At 43.5% G+C, this 18,150-nt stretch overlaps 1 protein-coding gene and 1 pseudogene across 7 annotated transcripts in view; one reads left to right on the forward strand and one right to left on the reverse strand.

Moving 5' to 3' along the window:
* Positions 1 to 18,150, reverse strand: part of LOC133361284 (zinc finger protein 239-like) — an 807,570-nt gene that overhangs the window by 579,741 nt on the left and 209,679 nt on the right. The window lies entirely within an intron of this gene.
* Positions 1 to 18,150, forward strand: part of LOC133361346 (zinc finger protein 208-like) — a 129,804-nt pseudogene that overhangs the window by 26,043 nt on the left and 85,611 nt on the right.

Below are 18,150 nucleotides of genomic sequence, written 5' to 3' on the forward strand. Positions count from 1 at the left end.
TAATGTGCCCTTTGTGCTTCATGCATGCATATGTAGGTGCATCTCAGTGTGTAATTATGCGCTTATTTTGAATAAATGGAAAAACACGCTCCCCATGCCCTCCATTGTCCTCGATTTAAAGTGAATGCAGCCCCGTGGCGTTGCCAAAAACCGCCGAGCTTCGGGAGTGAGCACGTACAGACGCGTAGTGACCACACTTGCAATACAATCACTCTAACATCAGTAACCAAAATCCGATCTGGTACATGGTCTCCGCTTGGTCTGGTTTGTATCCGTCATCACTCCGGAGACAAACAGCGAGGCATGGTTTGGCCAGCCACCACCTCGTTTGCCAAAGCGACTTTAATAGCTGCTCTCAAACCACACTATCACCAATGGTGGTTTACAGTCTACGCTGTTAAGCGGACAATCAGTCTTTTTGGGCAAGGCGCATGGGAAAATACACACCTCTGTTATCCCATAAACATAATACACAGCATCGGTAAGGCTGCCTTGTTGGGGAGATGTAGCTTGGGTAAGTTGCTGTCACTGGAGTTCGGCGATGTGACTGGGTTATCACACGGATTCCGAACAGCAGCTTCGACGATACGATCCACTGCGCTCCATCTCCCCACATGAACGACGACATTCTGAGCTTTAAAAAAGTGGAATATATATTTGTAAATACGTTTTTTAAATAATGTTTCTTGTATCTATGTTACAATGTGTGATTGTTATATTCTTTATTTGCGTATACTGTATATACTTATATGGCTATTCGATTCCATTGATACGACACATTCATCCAACAGTGGAAAGTGTGATTCTAATACGAGTGGGATTCGAATAATTGTAATTCGATTCTAATCCTGCATATCCTACCCCCGGTTGTCATATTAACTTACCATACGTACAACCACAGTGTGATTCTAATTAGCTCAGTGCGAGTCTAATGATTAGTATGCGATAATAATCCCACACCTCCAATTATGTGGTTCTGCACTATAACAGTTAATCGTATTTTAAAGCGTAACAATGGATAGGTTGTAGTTCATATGTTATAATATTATATTTCACTATGTTAGAGTTTAACATGTGAGAATTTACAATGTCAGAGTTGATCAAGAGCGTCAATCTTGATCGACGCAGAAGCAAATGCAGCAGCAGCAACATCACATTTCGAGGGCGACGCAGCTACTTCTGATTCTGCTGCTTCCGCTGCTCAGATATTTGTTGCCAGGCCCTGCTCTCGCGGGACCCCACACGTCTTTGAAAATGATTGAGATGATGATGTCTGAGCTGATAATTAATTTAATAAAGAGTACTTTGTGTGTAGGTCTGTGTCATCGGGGATCAGCGAACACTGCTTATGAATGAACTCGCACACCTTTATGACCGACATTGTACTAATTTTCGTTGATCGAGACGAACAAGGCACGTGCCATGTCCAGACGAATTGATATTAACAATATTGTCCTTAAATATAATGCTAACACTGGATTAACGTTAACACTGGATTAAACATGCACATTTTAAACCCTGCCTCGCATTTATGACTAACGATTCGCATTCGCACATAACATATATTCAAGCACAGTAAAATGCGCATATGAACATATTGTTACTAGAATAATTTTAATGCGATTCTAACCCTGCAAACCCCCACAGTTCGCATATCCGTCCCCCGATTCGATTGAACGTATACTTTACAAACATATGAGCGATTAAAATGCTTCTAATGACATTCTCATACCGTAACTCCGTTTATGGTGGAATCTATTATAAAAAAAAAATTAAAGTCGTTTAATGTTTAGTGTTATTGTTCATAGTGTTATCAGTTTACATGTTATAGAGTACAGGTGATCCCCCGTATACTTCGGGTTTCGGGACCAGAAGGTTGTGAAACGATTAGCAAGCCGCTAATGAAAAGAACACGGGGCGGCGGGAACACGTGCTTCCATGGGCGGTCGTAGACAGGTTGTGTTGCCCACAGGTGACACCGGGTACGTCCACCAAGTTGCTCCGCCCACGGCGGCGACAGGTAGAAGTCATAGAGGTGAAATGGCCGCAGTGTGTACGCATGTAGTTATGTCCGTCCACACCCAGACAGCTCATCCCCATGTCCTGTACAGCCCAAGTCTGGTGTGTCCAACGTGGTGGGGCTCTCGGCAAGGGAAACCGTACGCCAAAAGGAAATGTGTTGTGGCGCCCACAGTTTCCGAGCCCCAGAGGCCCGGGGTGCCTCAAGGATCCGCCACGTGCGAGGAACCGGTGCCTGGAGTCTGGTCATATTAAGCAGCAACAACATGGGGTCTGTGCAGAAGTCGGGGCTCGGAGTCAGGTGGAACGGGGAGCCAGGGGCAAGGGAGTCGGGATAGAACAGAGCGCAGCGCCAGGGCTGGAGGTGGCTGCGCTCCTCGGCCGGCCGTGTAGTCTGAGCCCACGGCCGGCGCAGAGGAGGCAGCACGGGGCAGCCGACTGTGTCGGGGGGACCAGTGGGACCGAGCCCGGGACCCCTCACCCCTGGGAAGTTGGTACACCTGGTGTATGTCAATAACTTTAATAAACCCTCGGCGACAGCCCTTAAACCTCACATTCGTCTCCGAGTGCGTCCTGGGAACTTCTCTACATATGTGTAATAGTGTACGGGCATGTGAACTGTGCTCGTATGTATGTAATGTGATTCGGGCTCTGCTCTTCATTTCTTCGCCTGGATGGTGCCGCAGGACGCCCAACGCCTACGCATTTTCCATGAATATGCTAAATCCCTCTTCACATGCACATTCTTTTTGTTAAGGCGCTCTTCAACCCCCAATGCAGCTTATATATAAGCTCCTAGTTTGGTAGTGTCTCATTCTTCACCTGAAGACGGCTGCTTGCGTTGTAGCCGAAACGTCGTGAGAATTGTTTTATTATGTTTTATTTTTATTATTTTATTACTTCCCTTCTACGTGACTTTACCGAAAGAAACAAGAAGATGAATCTCTGAAGGTGTTGCAGTTGTTGCTGTTGCAGTTGTTGCTGCTGCAGTTGCTGCAGTTGTTGCTGTTGCGTTTTTGTTGCTGCTGTTGTTGCTGCTGCTGTTGCAGTTGTTGCTGCTGCTGTTGTTGCTGCTTAAGATGCGTCAGTTCCAGTGGTGTTCCGTGATGGGATAACAAACTTTGATCAAATACTTTTATCAAACGAGTCATTACAATTGTAACGATTCATAATTGCAGGGGCTTATGTTGGGTTTGTGCGATTATTTTATATAGTCATACTGAATATTGCTATTTGATGCCATTGAGATCGAACATTCATCCAGCAGTGGATAGCTTGATCCTAATACCACCAAAGCGTGATCCTGCACCTTCCGTTTCACATATCCCACCCTTGGTTCGCACGTCCATATTACATACATAGATGTTACATAATACATATTACATACATATATTCATGCATATTACATACAGACATGTTACATACTCACGAGCATAGTGTGATTCTTAGAGGACCACGGTGTGAAGTTAAGAATTCCAATGAGATTCGAATATCACACTTCAATGTACGGTGTTCTAATCTGTAACACTAGTTTATGATGTAATTTTATAGCGTTATAATGTATCGCTGTTAGCTTATATTGTTAGAGTTCACAACATTATAGTTTACTATAACACTAGTTTGTAGTGTCATTTTAAAGCGTTACAATGTATAGCTCATAGTTTTAAAGGTTACATTGTTAGAGTTTATAATGTTAGAGTATACAATGTGAGTTTACAATTTGAGAGTTTGTGGACGTGCCCTGTTCTCGTGGGACCCGACACGGATGTGGAAATAATTGCTATGATCATGTCTGAGCTGAGATGGGCGACTAATGTTTACTTTGTTTAATCATAACTGTGTGTAGGTTAGTGCTATCGGGGCTTCGTGAATACTACTCATGAATGAACTCATACTTCTTTCGGATATAAATTTTTGAAATCGTGTTGGTAGAACAAGTCGCCTGCCTTTTCTAGACGAATTGTTATCTTCAAGTGCGTCCATAAATATACTGCTAAAATACACAGCATAGGGAAGGCTGTCTTGTTGGGGAGATGTAGTTTGGCTAAGGCGCTGTGACCGGGTGATGACACTGATTCTGAAACAATGGAGTTAAACACTCGCTGCTTGGCCCCGTCGACAGCAGCGAAGGCTGTCATATACCGCCCCATTTACGAGTTGGCTGTATAATGTGTCTAGTTGAAGGTGCTAGGTGTTGTCTTCTTCTAACAGCTATTAACGTGCGTGTGTTGTCTGTTTTTACGATTTGTCCATTGATGTTGTTATTTTTATTGCGGCGTATTTTTGTTGAGTTCTGTCACTTGAGTGTTGCAGTTTGTTTAAGAATTCGTCACGTGAGCGTGGTGTTTTGCTTGTGGGAATTTCGCTTTGTCACAATTTGTGATTGTTATAATAACTAGCAGTCGCCGCCCGCTTCGCGGGCGGTGTGTATATGCTTGGTTGGTGGGGAGTTGAAAGTGGCTGGACACAATAGACATGTTTTGGTGATTGTTCAATGTTTATTTTTGTGAGATTATATGTATTTTTATGAGACGCTCAATCGACATTATTCAATAATGCAACTTATTCAAATATAGAATGCAACTTATTCAAATATCTGGCGATTCATGATATTCTTCGTGTACACTCCGTCTTCCTCCTCGTCGTCAGGTCCCTCAATAAGCGCCTTGATGTTGGATCTTGCCGTGACTCGCGATAGTGCCACGTACAGTTGGCCGTGCGAGAAGCATGGCGTTGGTAGATATAATCCCAGGTTGTGAACAGTTTGCCCTTGCGCCTTGTTGATGGTCATCGCGAAGGCTGGGACAATGGGAACTGCTTGCGCCGAAGTCGAAATGGGAAGTCCTTCGTGTCGTCGTCGCTGATGAAGATGATCCGAGGGATCAACACCTCCTCACCGTTATGGGTTCCTGTCATGATAGTCGCGTGTGGCTTCATTTCCACGATGCGCAGCCGTGTTCCGTTGCACAGGCCAGCGTCCGGGTTCAAGTTGCGCATCATCATCACTGGGATGCCTTTCTTGAGGATCAACTTGTGTGGCGGAACCCCGTTGATGTTCACCGAGTTGAGGACCTCTGTCTCAAAGAATGCTGACCCTGCTCTCTCGTCGTCCTCAACCGAATCTGTAGACAGGTACACTTGTGGAGTTTCTCTGAGGCGATCCACGACACCCTCATTCACTCGCTGCACAGCGGCGTTGGTCGGTGTCAGAATAGTGCGGCGAGCGAAGTAGTCGTTCGTTGCCACCGTAGGGTAATTCAATTCATTTGCACTGTACATGGCATCGACAATCCTCTTCAACCCGAGTGAAACGGGCAGATGATTGCCGTCCTCATCTCCGTCGATGTCTGGGTCGTATTGAGGATTGTCGATCACCATGGCACGCGGAATCTTGATGCAATCCGGACCGAGGTCTGGATCAACTTCATGCCTACCCTCTCCGACTTTCAAAAGAAAATCTGAAAAGGCAGCAAGTTCTGCGGCTGATTCTTTGTTCTCTGCACACTGGACTCTCATCTTCACAGTCAGATGAACTTGATTGAAGTGGGACCACAGGTCGGACGACTTGAAACACGCATCCACAGTATCAGCTGGTGTTCCTTTCTTGACAACTGGAAGAATCTGTCGAAAGTCACCGGACAGGAGAACCACTTTGCCTCCAAACGGTTCATACAGATTGTCCAAAATATCACGAAGCGTGCGATCCACCGCTTCAAACGCAAACCGGTGCGTCATTGGGGCTTCATCCCAAACGATAAGACTTGCCTCCTTGATAAATGCTTTGAGCTTGGACTGTTTTCGAATGAAGCATGTGGATATGTTCGTCGGTTTCAACGGGATCTTGAACGTGGAATGTGCGGTACGGCCGCCTGGAAGCAGCAGCGAGGCAATGCCGCTGGAAGCAACAGTAATCGCAATCTTGCCTTGAAGACGTATCTTCGCCAGCACATGGTTGAGCAGCGTGGACTTCCCCGTGCCGCCCGGACCATCGATGAAGAACAGCTTTTGATCGGGTTGACTGTCTTCGACTGAGCCAACAATTTCGTCGTAGATTTCTGTCTGGTTCGTGTTGAGTCTGTCAGCATCTTCTACGATGTCTTGTAGCTCGTTTCTATCATATCCTTCCAATTCGCGGCGGATATGGATCTTCGCAAGCTGCGAGTCCAAGACCAAGTGTGGGTACTCGGAAAGCTGCGGGAGGTCGTCAAAGTCCGACAGAGCCATCCCACCTGCCGTGAGGAACTCGTGGAGGCTGTGAAGGGTCTTGAACTTTACCATTTGTTCTTTGTTGGTCAGCTCGCGGTACTGGTACTCGTAATCGCGGGCCAATTCGTCGTAGAATTTATCCCAGAGATCCTTCGTATCTGCTGGCATGGAATACAGCAGAATCGTAGCGAAGAGTTGACGAAGCTGGTACGGCATCTGAAAGAGCGAGGCTTCTTCTAGACACGCAACCCATTCGCGATCGCTCTCAAGGTAGCCTGCTCGCATTTGATCAACTCTGATATTGTATACTCTCACATGTTAAGCTCTATCATAGTGAAACATAATAGTATAACCTATGAACTACAACCTATCCATTGTAACGCTGTAAAATAATATTACCTATTGGGTTTCACTCCCTCGTCGAGAAGGCCGCTCTCTTCCTTTTCTAAAGTTACATGCTAATTTCTCTGCATTCACTTTAAATCGAGGACAACGTTTTTCCATTTATTCAAAATAAGCGCACAATTACACACTGAGATGCACTTACATATTCATGCATGAAGTACAATGGACACATTACTCTTCGGTATGTTAATAGATATGCGGATTGTACCTTCCAAAATTAACAATCGAATGCAAAAATCCTGAAAGACAAAGGATTGGATCCGAGGGGGGGAGTTATAAGGCGGCTCAGAAGCAGAGCTCAATGCCATTTCGAGAGGGAACTTGATGAGGTTGGACGCTCGACTCGTCGCTCTGCTGTTCGCCCTTCAACCGCGAGACAACGCAGCCTGGCGAGCACAATTGCTGTGTCGACAGTTAGGCGACTTTGCGTCGGGAGAGTTCGTGGCGACATCTTCAGACGGGTTCCAGACATCGATATACCGTGAATCTCCAAGTAAGTGTCTATTTTCGGGGATAAACTCTTAAACGTTTTCGTCGTCAAATTAGCGGGATTTTTTTGCGTCTCGGTTAGAGTGTCGTTCTTGTTTTAGCAGTTAACAAAATCTGAAACTCAACGCTAAACATCCTTGCGGCCGATAGCGTGCTTTTGACTCAATAACACCACTACTGTTACTACGCTCACATGGAGCAGAGACGCTCTCCACAGCCCCACGCACACGGGGGCAAGGAACAATTCAATTGCTCTGTGTGTGGGAAGGCATTTTCATGGTCATCAAGTCTTAAGAGACACCAGAGAACACACACGGGTGAGCAGCCATTCCTGTGCTCTGTGTGTGGGAAAACATTTGCACACTCATCACATCTTCAGAGTCATCAGAGAACACACACGGGCGAGAAGCCATTCCTGTGCCCTGTGTGTGGGAAGACATTTGCACAGGCATCACATCTTCAGAGTCATCAGAGAACACACACGGGCGAGAAGCCATTCCTGTGCCCTGTGTGCGGGAAGACATTTGCACAATCGACAACTCTTCAAACTCATCAGAGAACGCACACGGGCGAGAAGCCATTCCTGTGCCCTGTGTGTGGGAAGGCATTTGCACGGTCATCAACTCTTCAAACTCATCAGAGAATGCACACGGGCGAGAAGCCATTCCTGTGCCCTGTGTGTGGGATGACATTTGCAAAGTCATCAAATCTTCATAGTCATCAGAGAACACACACGGGCGAGAAGCCATTCCTGTGCCCTGTGTGTGGGAAGACATTTGCAAAGTCATCAAATCTTCATAGTCATCAGAGAACACACACGGGCGAGAAGCCATTCCTGTGCCCTGTGTGTGGGAAGGCATTTGCAGACTCATCAACTCTTCATAGTCATCAGAGAACACACACGGGCGAGAAGCCATTCCTGTGCCCTGTGTGTGGGAAGGCATTTGCAGACTCATCAACTCTTAATAGTCATCAGAGAACACACACGGGCGAGAAGCCATTCCTGTGCCCTGTGTGTGGGAAGACATTTGCAAAGTCATCAAATCTTCATAGTTATCAGAGAACACACACGGGCGAGAAGCCATTCCTGTGCCCTGTGTGTGGGAAGGCATTTGCAGACTCATCAACTCTTCATAGTCATCAGAGAACACACACGGGCGAGAAGCCATTCCTGTGCTCTGTGTGTGGGAAGGCATTTGCAGACTCATCAACTCTTCATAGTCATCAGAGAACACACACGGGCGAGAAGCCATTCCTGTGCCCTGTGTGTGGGAAGGCATTTGCAGACTCATCAACTCTTAATAGTCATCAGAGAACACACACGGGCGAGAAGCCATTCCTGTGCCCTGTGTGTGGGAAGACATTTGCAAAGTCATCAAATCTTCATAGTTATCAGAGAACACACACGGGCGAGAAGCCATTCCTGTGCCCTGTGTGTGGGAAGGCATTTGCAGACTCATCAACTCTTCATAGTCATCAGAGAACACACACGGGCGAGAAGCCATTCCTGTGCTCTGTGTGTGGGAAGAAATTTGCACACTCATCAACCAGGAACGGGCATCAAAAGGTCCACAATGATAGGAAACTGAAATCAAAAGCTGAAATTCAAGGTGCTGCAATGATTCCTGAAGAAGTTTCCACCTTCGATCCCATGCAGTTGGATCCCGAGAGATGGCTGGATGTAATGGAGTGGCTCGAGAGTCAACCAGAGAGCTCGGGGTGACTGAAAAAATATTATGTCATATTAAGCCGTATCGAGTACTTTTGTGTGTAATTTTGACCATTTTAGTTTTACAGTTTTTGTGAGAGTTTAATGACGTGCCCAGTGGTGGTTTGTAATGTTATCGGATGACTTGCCGAAGTGGTGTGATGAGGACTGGTTGTGAGAGGGTTAAATTGTAGTCGTTAAGTGTTCCTGTTGAGCTAAAGTTGGAATGCGTCTGTAGGTACATCTTTACTCAACATTTTAAACGGTTTTTTTTCGAGCATATAGCTGTTTTTATTGGTATTAATCGACTTTAGATAGCCGATTTCAGGATGTACATTAATGACAAGTTCGTTGGATATATGGCCTTGACTACAACATAGACGCACAGTGAACAAATGTGGTGAACTAATAAGGAAATCATGGGGAATGACACTTTAACGCTTTGGTAATGGTTTGCATTGTACTGGAAATGTGTGAACATAGGACATAATAAATATTCCCTTCGAGTTTTGACGTAAAAATGATTGCAGATGAATAAAAACGTATTTTTAACAAATGTTTGTTCGGTCTTTATTTTATAATGTTCCTATGTTAAGAGAATTTCAGGTGGAGGATCTCCGTCACACAAGTGTGCCCTTAACCGGCAGCATCTTGGCTGTCTACACGATTAACACGTGTTCCTTGAGGTGAAAGGTCCCCGTAGTTAATCGTTCATCAACGTACCAGTCCCTAATCCCGAAGTATGTCGGGGATAAACTGTACTCTACAACATGTAAACTGTAATACTATAAACGATAACACTGAACATTAAACGATTATAAACTAGTGTTTTAATTTATAACCATTTAAACTGAGGTAAGGTATTATAATATCATTAGAATCACAGTGTGGTCGTATACGAATCGCTAATATGTATGTATAGTGTACGTGCAAGGATCGGATAAAAATTATTACAATTACAACATGGTCATATACAATCACGATTTTCACTGCTAGATGTCATCAAATAACAAAAGACGGAATATATTTATATAAATACACGCACAAACCCATTATAAACTCATGAGATTATGAATCGTTACAATTATTATAACAATCACAAATTGTAACAAAGCGAAATTCCAACAAGCAAAACACCACGCTCACGTGACGAATTCTTAAACAAACTGCTACACTATGGGGACCTCATTTGCCAGTAAAAATATGATAATTGGTTCTTTACCCTTCTATCTGGCAACAAACTGCTACACTCAAGTGACAGAACTCAACAAAAAAACGCCGCAATAAAAAGAACCACATCAATGAACAAATTCTAAAAACAGACAACACACGCACGTTAATAGCTGTTAGAAGAAGACAACACCTAGCACCTTCAACTATACACATCATACAGCCAACTCGTAAATGGGGCGGTATATGACAGCCTTCCGAAACGTCGTTATTTATTTTGTTTTATTTCTACCTACGTGACTTTACCGAAAGAACCAAAGAATAGAGATATTATAATACAATATTAGAGGATATTCTAATACGATATTAGAATATAATTAGAAGTATTAGAATCGCAATGTGATCGTCTTGGAATCACACTGCGCATATGTATGTAGAGTGAACGTGCAAGCGAACTCTGCTCGTATGTATGAAAACGCACTCCCTTATGACCGACATTGTACTAATTTTTGTTGATCGAGTAGAACAAGGCCCGTGCCACGTCCAAACGAATTCTTATCAACAATAGTGTCCTTAAATAGTATGCTAAAGTAAATGTTATAACTGGATTAAACGTGCACCTCTTAACCCCTCCCTCGCATTTACGACTAACAATTTGCATTTGCACATAACCTACATTAAAGCACAGTAATTTGCTAATACGACCATATTGTTATTCTAAAATTTGAATGCGATTCTTGCCCTGTACCCCCCACAGTTCACATATCCGACCCCCGGTTCGATTGAACAGATAATTTACATACATATGTGTAGAGTGCGATTTTAATACTTCTAATGAGATTTAAATACCGTACTTCCGTTTATGGTGGCATAAATTATAAAACCAGTTGATATTTTTATTGTCGTTTAATGTTTAGTGTCATTGTTTATAGTGTTATCAGTTTACATGTTATAAAGTACAGGTGATCCCCGGTATACTTCGGGATTCGGAACCGGAAGGTTGCGAAACGATTCATAACGAGGACCTTTCCCCACCAGAGCGCAAGCCGCTAATGAAAAGAACTCGGGGCGGCGGGAACACGTGCTTCCATGGGCAGTGGGGGACAGGGCATGGTTGTATTGCCCACAGGTGCCACCGGGTACGTCCCCCAAGTTGCTCCGCCCATGTTGGGGTCAGGTAGAGGTCATAGAGGTGGGTGATGTAAAGACAGTGCGTCAACTAAGGGACAAGTGGTGACAACAAGATAGAGAGAGTTCGAGAAGGGAAGGCGAGACCAAGTGTGGGCGGAGGTTCACGCCGAGAATGAGAGAGGGGGAGGAACGAGGTTTGGGGCTGTGTTGGCTGGTTGCTGTCTCGTCGTCGTCGTTGCTATATCGTGACGCCTGGGGTCTGAAACCGCGTTGAAGGCTAATTAAAAGAACCCTCTGCAGTCTGACTACGGAGTCATTACAATTATAACGATTCATTATTTCACGGGCTAATATTGGGTTTGTGCGATTATTTTACATATTCATACTGAATATTGCTATTTGATGCCATTGAGATGGAACATTCATCCAATAGTAGACAGCTTGATCCTAATACCTCCAAAGTGTTATTCAAATAATTTTAATCCCATCCTGATCCTGCACCTTCCGCTTCACATATCCCACCATTATTGGTTGGCACGTCCACATTACATACATACATGTTTCATGCATACATACTACATACAGACATATTATATTCATGCATATTACATACAGACATGTTACATATTCACGAGCATAGTGTGATTCTTAGAGGAACACGGTGTGAAGCGAATGAGATTCGAATATCACACTTCAATGTACGGTGTTCTAACCTGTAACACTAGTTTATTATGTTATTTTATAGCGTTATAATGTATCGCTCATAGCTTATATTGTTAGAGATCACAACTTTATGGTTTACTATAACACTAGTTTGTAGTGTTATTTTAAAGCGTTACAATGTATAGCTCATAGTTTAAAGGTTATATTGTTAGAGTTTATAATGTTAGAGTATGCTCTGTGAGTTTACAATTTGAAAGTTTGTGAACGTGCCCTATTCTCGTGGAACCCGACACAAATTTGGAAATAATTGCTATGATCATGTCTGAGCTTGGATGAGCGACTAATGTTTACTTTGTTTAATCATAGCTGTGTGTAGGTTAGTGCCATCGGTGCTTAGTGAATACTACTCATGAATGAACTCTTACTTCTTTCGGATATAAATTGAAATCACGTTGGTAGAACAAGTCGCCTGCCTTTTCTAGACGAATTGTTATCTTCAAGTGTGTCCGTAAATAAACTGCTAAAATACACAGCATAGAGAAGGCTGCCTTGTTGGGGAGATGTAGTTTGGGTAAGGCGCTGTGTCTGGGTGATGACACGGATTCTAAAACAATGGAGTTAAACACTCGCTGCTTGGCCCCGTCGACAGCAGCGAAGACTGTCATATACCGCCCCATTTACGAGTTGGCTGTACAATGTGTATAGTTGAAGGTGTTAAGTGTTGTCTTCTTCTAACAGCTACTAACGTGCGTGTGTTGTCTGTTTTTAGGATTTGCCCATTGATGTAAATATTTTTATTGCGGCGTTTTTTTGTTGAGTTCTGTCACTTGAGTGTTGCAGTTTGTTTAAGAATTCGTCACGTGAGCGTGGTGTTTTGCTTGTGGGAATTTGTCACAAATTGCGATTGTTATAATAATTGTAACGATTCATAATCTCATGAGTTAAGAATGGGTTTGTGCGAATGGGTTTGTGCGATCACACTATACGATCACACTGTGATTCTAATGCTTCTAATTATAATACCTTACCTCCGTTTAAATGGTTATAAATTAAAACACTAGTTTATAATCGGTTAATGTTTAGTGTTATCGTTCATAGTATTACAGTTTACATGTCATAGAGTACAGTTTATCCCCGACATACTTCGGAATTAGAGACTGGTACGTTGATGAACGATTAACTACGGGGACCTTTCCCCTCAATGAACACGTGTTAATCGGGTAGACAGCCAAGATGCTGCCGGTTAAGGGCACACTTGTGTGACGGAGATCCTCCACCTGAAATTATCTTAACATGTTATTGCTAGGAACATTATAAAATAAAGACCGGACAAACATTTGTTAAAAATACGTTTTTATTGATCTGCAATCATTTTTACGTCAAAACTCGAAGGGAATATTTATTATGTCCTATGTTCACACATTTCCAGTACAATGCAAACCACTTCCGTTCCAGGAATACCAAAGCGTTAAAGTATCATTCCCCATGATTTCACCACATGTGTTCACTGTGCGTCTATGTTGAAGTCAATGCCATATATTCAACGAACACGTCAATGTACATCCTGGAATCGGCTATCTAAAGTCGATTAATACCAATCATAAAAAGCTAAATACTTGAAAAAAACGTTTAAAATGCTGAGTAAAGATGTACCTACAGACGCATTCCAACTTTAGCTCAACAGGAACACTTAACGACTACAATTGAACCCTCTCACAACCAGTGCTCATCACACCACTTCGGCAAGTAATCTGATAACATTACAAACCACCACTGTGCACGTCATTAAACTCTCACAAAAACTGTAGAACTAAAATGGTCAAAATTATACACAAAAGTACACGATACGGCTTAATAGATATAACCACATGACGTAATATTTTTTCAGTCACCCCGAGCTCTCTGGTTGACTCTCGAGCCACTCCATTACATCCAGCCATCTCTCGGGATCCAACTGCATGGGATCGAAGGTAGAAACTTCTTGAGGACTCATTGCAGCACCTTGAATTTCAGCTTTTGATTTCAGTTTCCTATCATTGTGGACCTTCTGATGCCTGTTAAGAGTTGACGACTGTGAAAATGCCTTCCCACACGCAGGGCACAGGAATGGCTTATCGCCCGTGTGTGTTCTCTGATGGTTTTGAAGAGTTGACGACTGTGCAAATGCCTTCCCACACACAGGGCACAGGAATGGCTTCTCGCCCGTGTGTGTTCTCTGATGACTCTGAAGATGTGATGAGTGTGCAAATGTTTTCCCACACACAGAGCACAGGATTGGCTTCTCACCCGTGTGTGTTTTCTGGTGTCTCTTAAGACTTGATGACCATGAAAATGCCTTCCCACACACAGAGCAATTGAATGGCTTCTTGCCTCCGTGTGCGTGGGGCTGTGGAGAGCGTCTCTGCTCCATGTGAGCGTAGTAACAGCAGCGGTGTTATCGAATCAAAAATACGCTATCGGCCGAAAGGATGTTTAGCGTTTAGTTTTGGATTTCGTTAACTGCTAAAACAAGAACGACACTCGCGTCTAACCGAGACGCAAAAAAATCCCGTAAATATGACGACAAAACACGTTTAAGAGTTTATCCGCGAAAATAGACACTTACTTGGAGATTCACGGTATATGGATGTCTAGAACTCGTCTGAAGATGTCGCCACGATCTCTCCCGACGCAAAGTCGCCTAACTGTCGACACAGCAATTGTGCTCGCCAGGCTGCGTTGTCTCGCGGTTGAAGGGCGATCAGCAGAGCGACGAGTCGAGCGTCCAAACTCATAAAGTTCCCTCTCGAAATGGCATTGAGCTCTGCTTCTGAGCCGCCTTATAACTCCCCCCCTAGGATCCAATCCTTTGTCTTTCAGGATATTTGCATTCGATTGCTAATTTTGGAAGGTACAATCCGCATGTCTATTAACATACCGAAGAGTAATGTGCCCATTGTGCTTCATGCATGAATATGTAAGTGCATCTCAGTGTGTAATTGTGCGCTTATTTTGAATTAATGGAAAAACATTGTCCTCGATTCAAAGTGAATGCAGAGAAATTAGCATATAACTTTAGAAAAGGAAGAGAGCGGCCTTCTCGACGAGGAAGTGAAATCCAATAGCGTTACAATGGATAGGTTGTAGTTCATAGGTTATAATATTATGTTTCACTATGATAGAGCTTAAGATGTGAGAGTATACAATATCAGAGTTGATCAAATGCGACGATCAAGGGCGTCAATCGGGTGAGTTTGATCAGAGGCTTTAATCAAAAGCGTCATCCCATCACAGAACACCACCTCCCTGCGTATATCACAGGAACAGAAGCAACTACAGCAGCAACAACAGTAGCGACAACAACAGCAGCAACATCACATTTCGAGGGCGACGCAGCTACTTACGATTCTGCTGCCCAGCTGTTTGTAGTCGGGACCTGCTCTCGCAGGACCCCACACGTCTTTGGAAATGATTGCGATGATCATGTCTGAGCTGAGAATTAAGTCACTCAAGATTACGTTGTTTAACCATAACTTTAGGTAGGTTAGTGTCATCGGGGCTCTGTGAATACTACTCATGAATGAAATCACACTCCTGTATGACCGACATTGTACTAATTTTGGTTGATCGAGTAGACGAATTCTTATCAACAACAGTGTCCTTAAATATGATGCTAAAATAAATGTTAACACTGGATTCAACGTGCACCTCTTAACCCCTCCCTCGCATTTACGACTAACGATTTGCATTTGCACTTAACATACATTATAGCCCATTAAAATGCTAATACTACCATATTATTATTCTAAAATGTGAATGCGATTCTTGCCCTGTACCCTCACAGTTAACATATCCTACCCCCGGTTCGATTGAACAGATTATTTACATACATATGTGTAGAGTGCGATTTTAATACTTCTAATGAGATTTAAATACCATACCTCCGTTTATGGTGCTATAAATTATAAAACCAGTTGATAATTTTTGTCGTTTAATGTTTAGTGTTATTGTTTATAGTGTTATCAGTTTACATATTTTTTAGGTGCAGGTGATTCCCGGTATACTTCGGTATTCTGGACCTGAACGTTGCGAAACGATTCATAACGAGGACCTTTCCCCACCAGAGCGCAATACGCTAATGAAAAGAACTCGGGGCGGCGGGAGCACGTGCTTCCATGGGCAGTGGGGGACAGGGCATGGTTGTATTGCCTACAGGTGCTACCGGGAAAATCTCCCAAGTTGCTCCGCCCATGGCGGGGTCAGGTAGAGGTCATAGAGGTGGGTGATGTAAAGACAGTGCGTCAACTAAGGGACAAGTGGTGACAACAAGATAGAGAGAGTTCGTGAAGGGAAGGCGAGACCAAGTGTGGGCGGAGGTTCACGCCGAGAATGAGAGAGCGGGAGAAACGAGGTTTGGGGCTGTGTTGGCTGGTTGCTGTCTCGTCGTCGTCATTGCGACATCGTGACGCCTAGGGTCTGAAACCGCGTTAAAGGCTAAATAAAAGAGTTTGGAGTAATTACAATTGTAACGATTCATTATTTCACGGGCTAATATTGGGTTTGTGCGATTATTTTACATATTCAAACTGAATATTGCTTTTTGATGCCATTGAGATGGAACATTCATCCAATAGTAGACAGCTTGATCCTAATACCACCAAAGTGTTATTCAAATAATTTTAATCCCATCCTGATCCTGCACCTTCCGTTTCACATATTCCACCCTTGGTTCGCACGTCCATATTACATACATGTTACATGCATACATGTTACATACATGTTACATACATACATGTTACATACATGTTACATACATGTTACATACATACATGTTACATACATGTTACATGCATACATGTTACATACATGTTACATACATACAAGTTACATACATGTTACATTACCTGTTCAATCGAACCGGGGGTCGGATATGTGAACCGCATTCAAATTTTATAATAACAATATGGTCGTATTAGCATTTTAATGGGCTTTAATGTATGTTACGTGCAAATGCAAATCATTAGTCGTAAATGCGAGGGAGGGGTTAAGAGGTGCACGTTTAATCCAGTGTTAACATTTATTTTAGCATCATATTTAAGGACACTGTTGTTGACAAGAATTCGTCTGGACATGGCACGTGCCTTGTTCTACTCGATCAACCAAAATTAGAACAATGTCGGTCATACAGGAGTTTGATTTCATTCATGAGTAGTATTCACACAGCCCCGATGACACTAACCTACCTAAAGTTATGGTTAAACAAAGTAATCTTGAGTGACTTAATTCTCAGCTCAGACATGGTCTCGCCTTCCCTTCTCGAACTCTCTCTATCTTGTTGTCACCACTTGTCCCTTAGTTGATGCACTGTCTTTACATCACCCACCTCTATGACCTCTACCGGAACCCGCCATGGGCGGAGCAACTTGGGGGATTTTCCTGGTGGCACCTGTGGGCAATACACCATGCCCTGTCCCCCACTGCCCATGGAAGCACGTGCTCCCGCCGCCCCGAGTTCTTTTCATTAGCGGATTGCGCTCTGGTGGGGAAAGGTCCTCGTTATGAATCGTTTCGCAACGTTCAGGTCCAGAATACCGAAGTCTACCGGGAATCACCTGTACTTAAAAACATGTAAATTGATAACACTATAAACAATAACACTAAACATTAAATGACAAAAAAAATATAAACTGTTTTTATAATTTATAGCACCACTAGCAGTCGCCGCCCGCTTCGCGGGCGGTATGTATATACTTGGTTGGTGGGGAGTTGAAAGTGGCTGGACACAATAGACATGTTTTGGTGATTGTTTTATGTTTATTTTTTGTGAGGTTATATGTATTTTATGAGACGCTCAATCGACAATATTAAAGAATGCAACTTATTCAAATATCTGGCGATACACGATATTCTTCGTGTACACTCTGTCTTCCTACTCGTCGTCAGGTCCCTCAATAAGCGCCTTGATGTTGGATCTTGCAGTGACTTGCGATAGTGCCACGTACAGTTGGCCGTGCGAGAAGCATGGCGTTGGTAGATACTAGCAGTTGCCGCCCGCTTCGCGGGCGGTGTGTATATTCTTGGTTGGTGGGGAGTTGAAAGGGGCTGGACACAATATACATGTTTTGGTGATTGTTTTATGTTTCTTTTTGTGAGGTTATATGTATTTTTATGAGACGCTCAATCGAGGGTGTTCAGACTCCCTCACGTCATCTCCAACTGCCCGCGCACTGATTTCCGTCATATCAGCGCCTTTGTAGACGTACTTGTACAGGTACTTGATCGCCGTGATGCTCGAGCACACCTCGACGTTGATGTGGCAATCGTATTTCTGAGAGAAGAATGTATTGTACGCAACAACCCATTGATTGACTGTTGCATTG

This window comes from Lethenteron reissneri, chromosome 72, assembly GCF_015708825.2.
Source record: "Lethenteron reissneri isolate LAM-NWPU_2019-01 chromosome 72, ASM1570882v1, whole genome shotgun sequence".
NCBI classification, from domain to species: Eukaryota; Metazoa; Chordata; class Hyperoartia; order Petromyzontiformes; family Petromyzontidae; genus Lethenteron; species Lethenteron reissneri.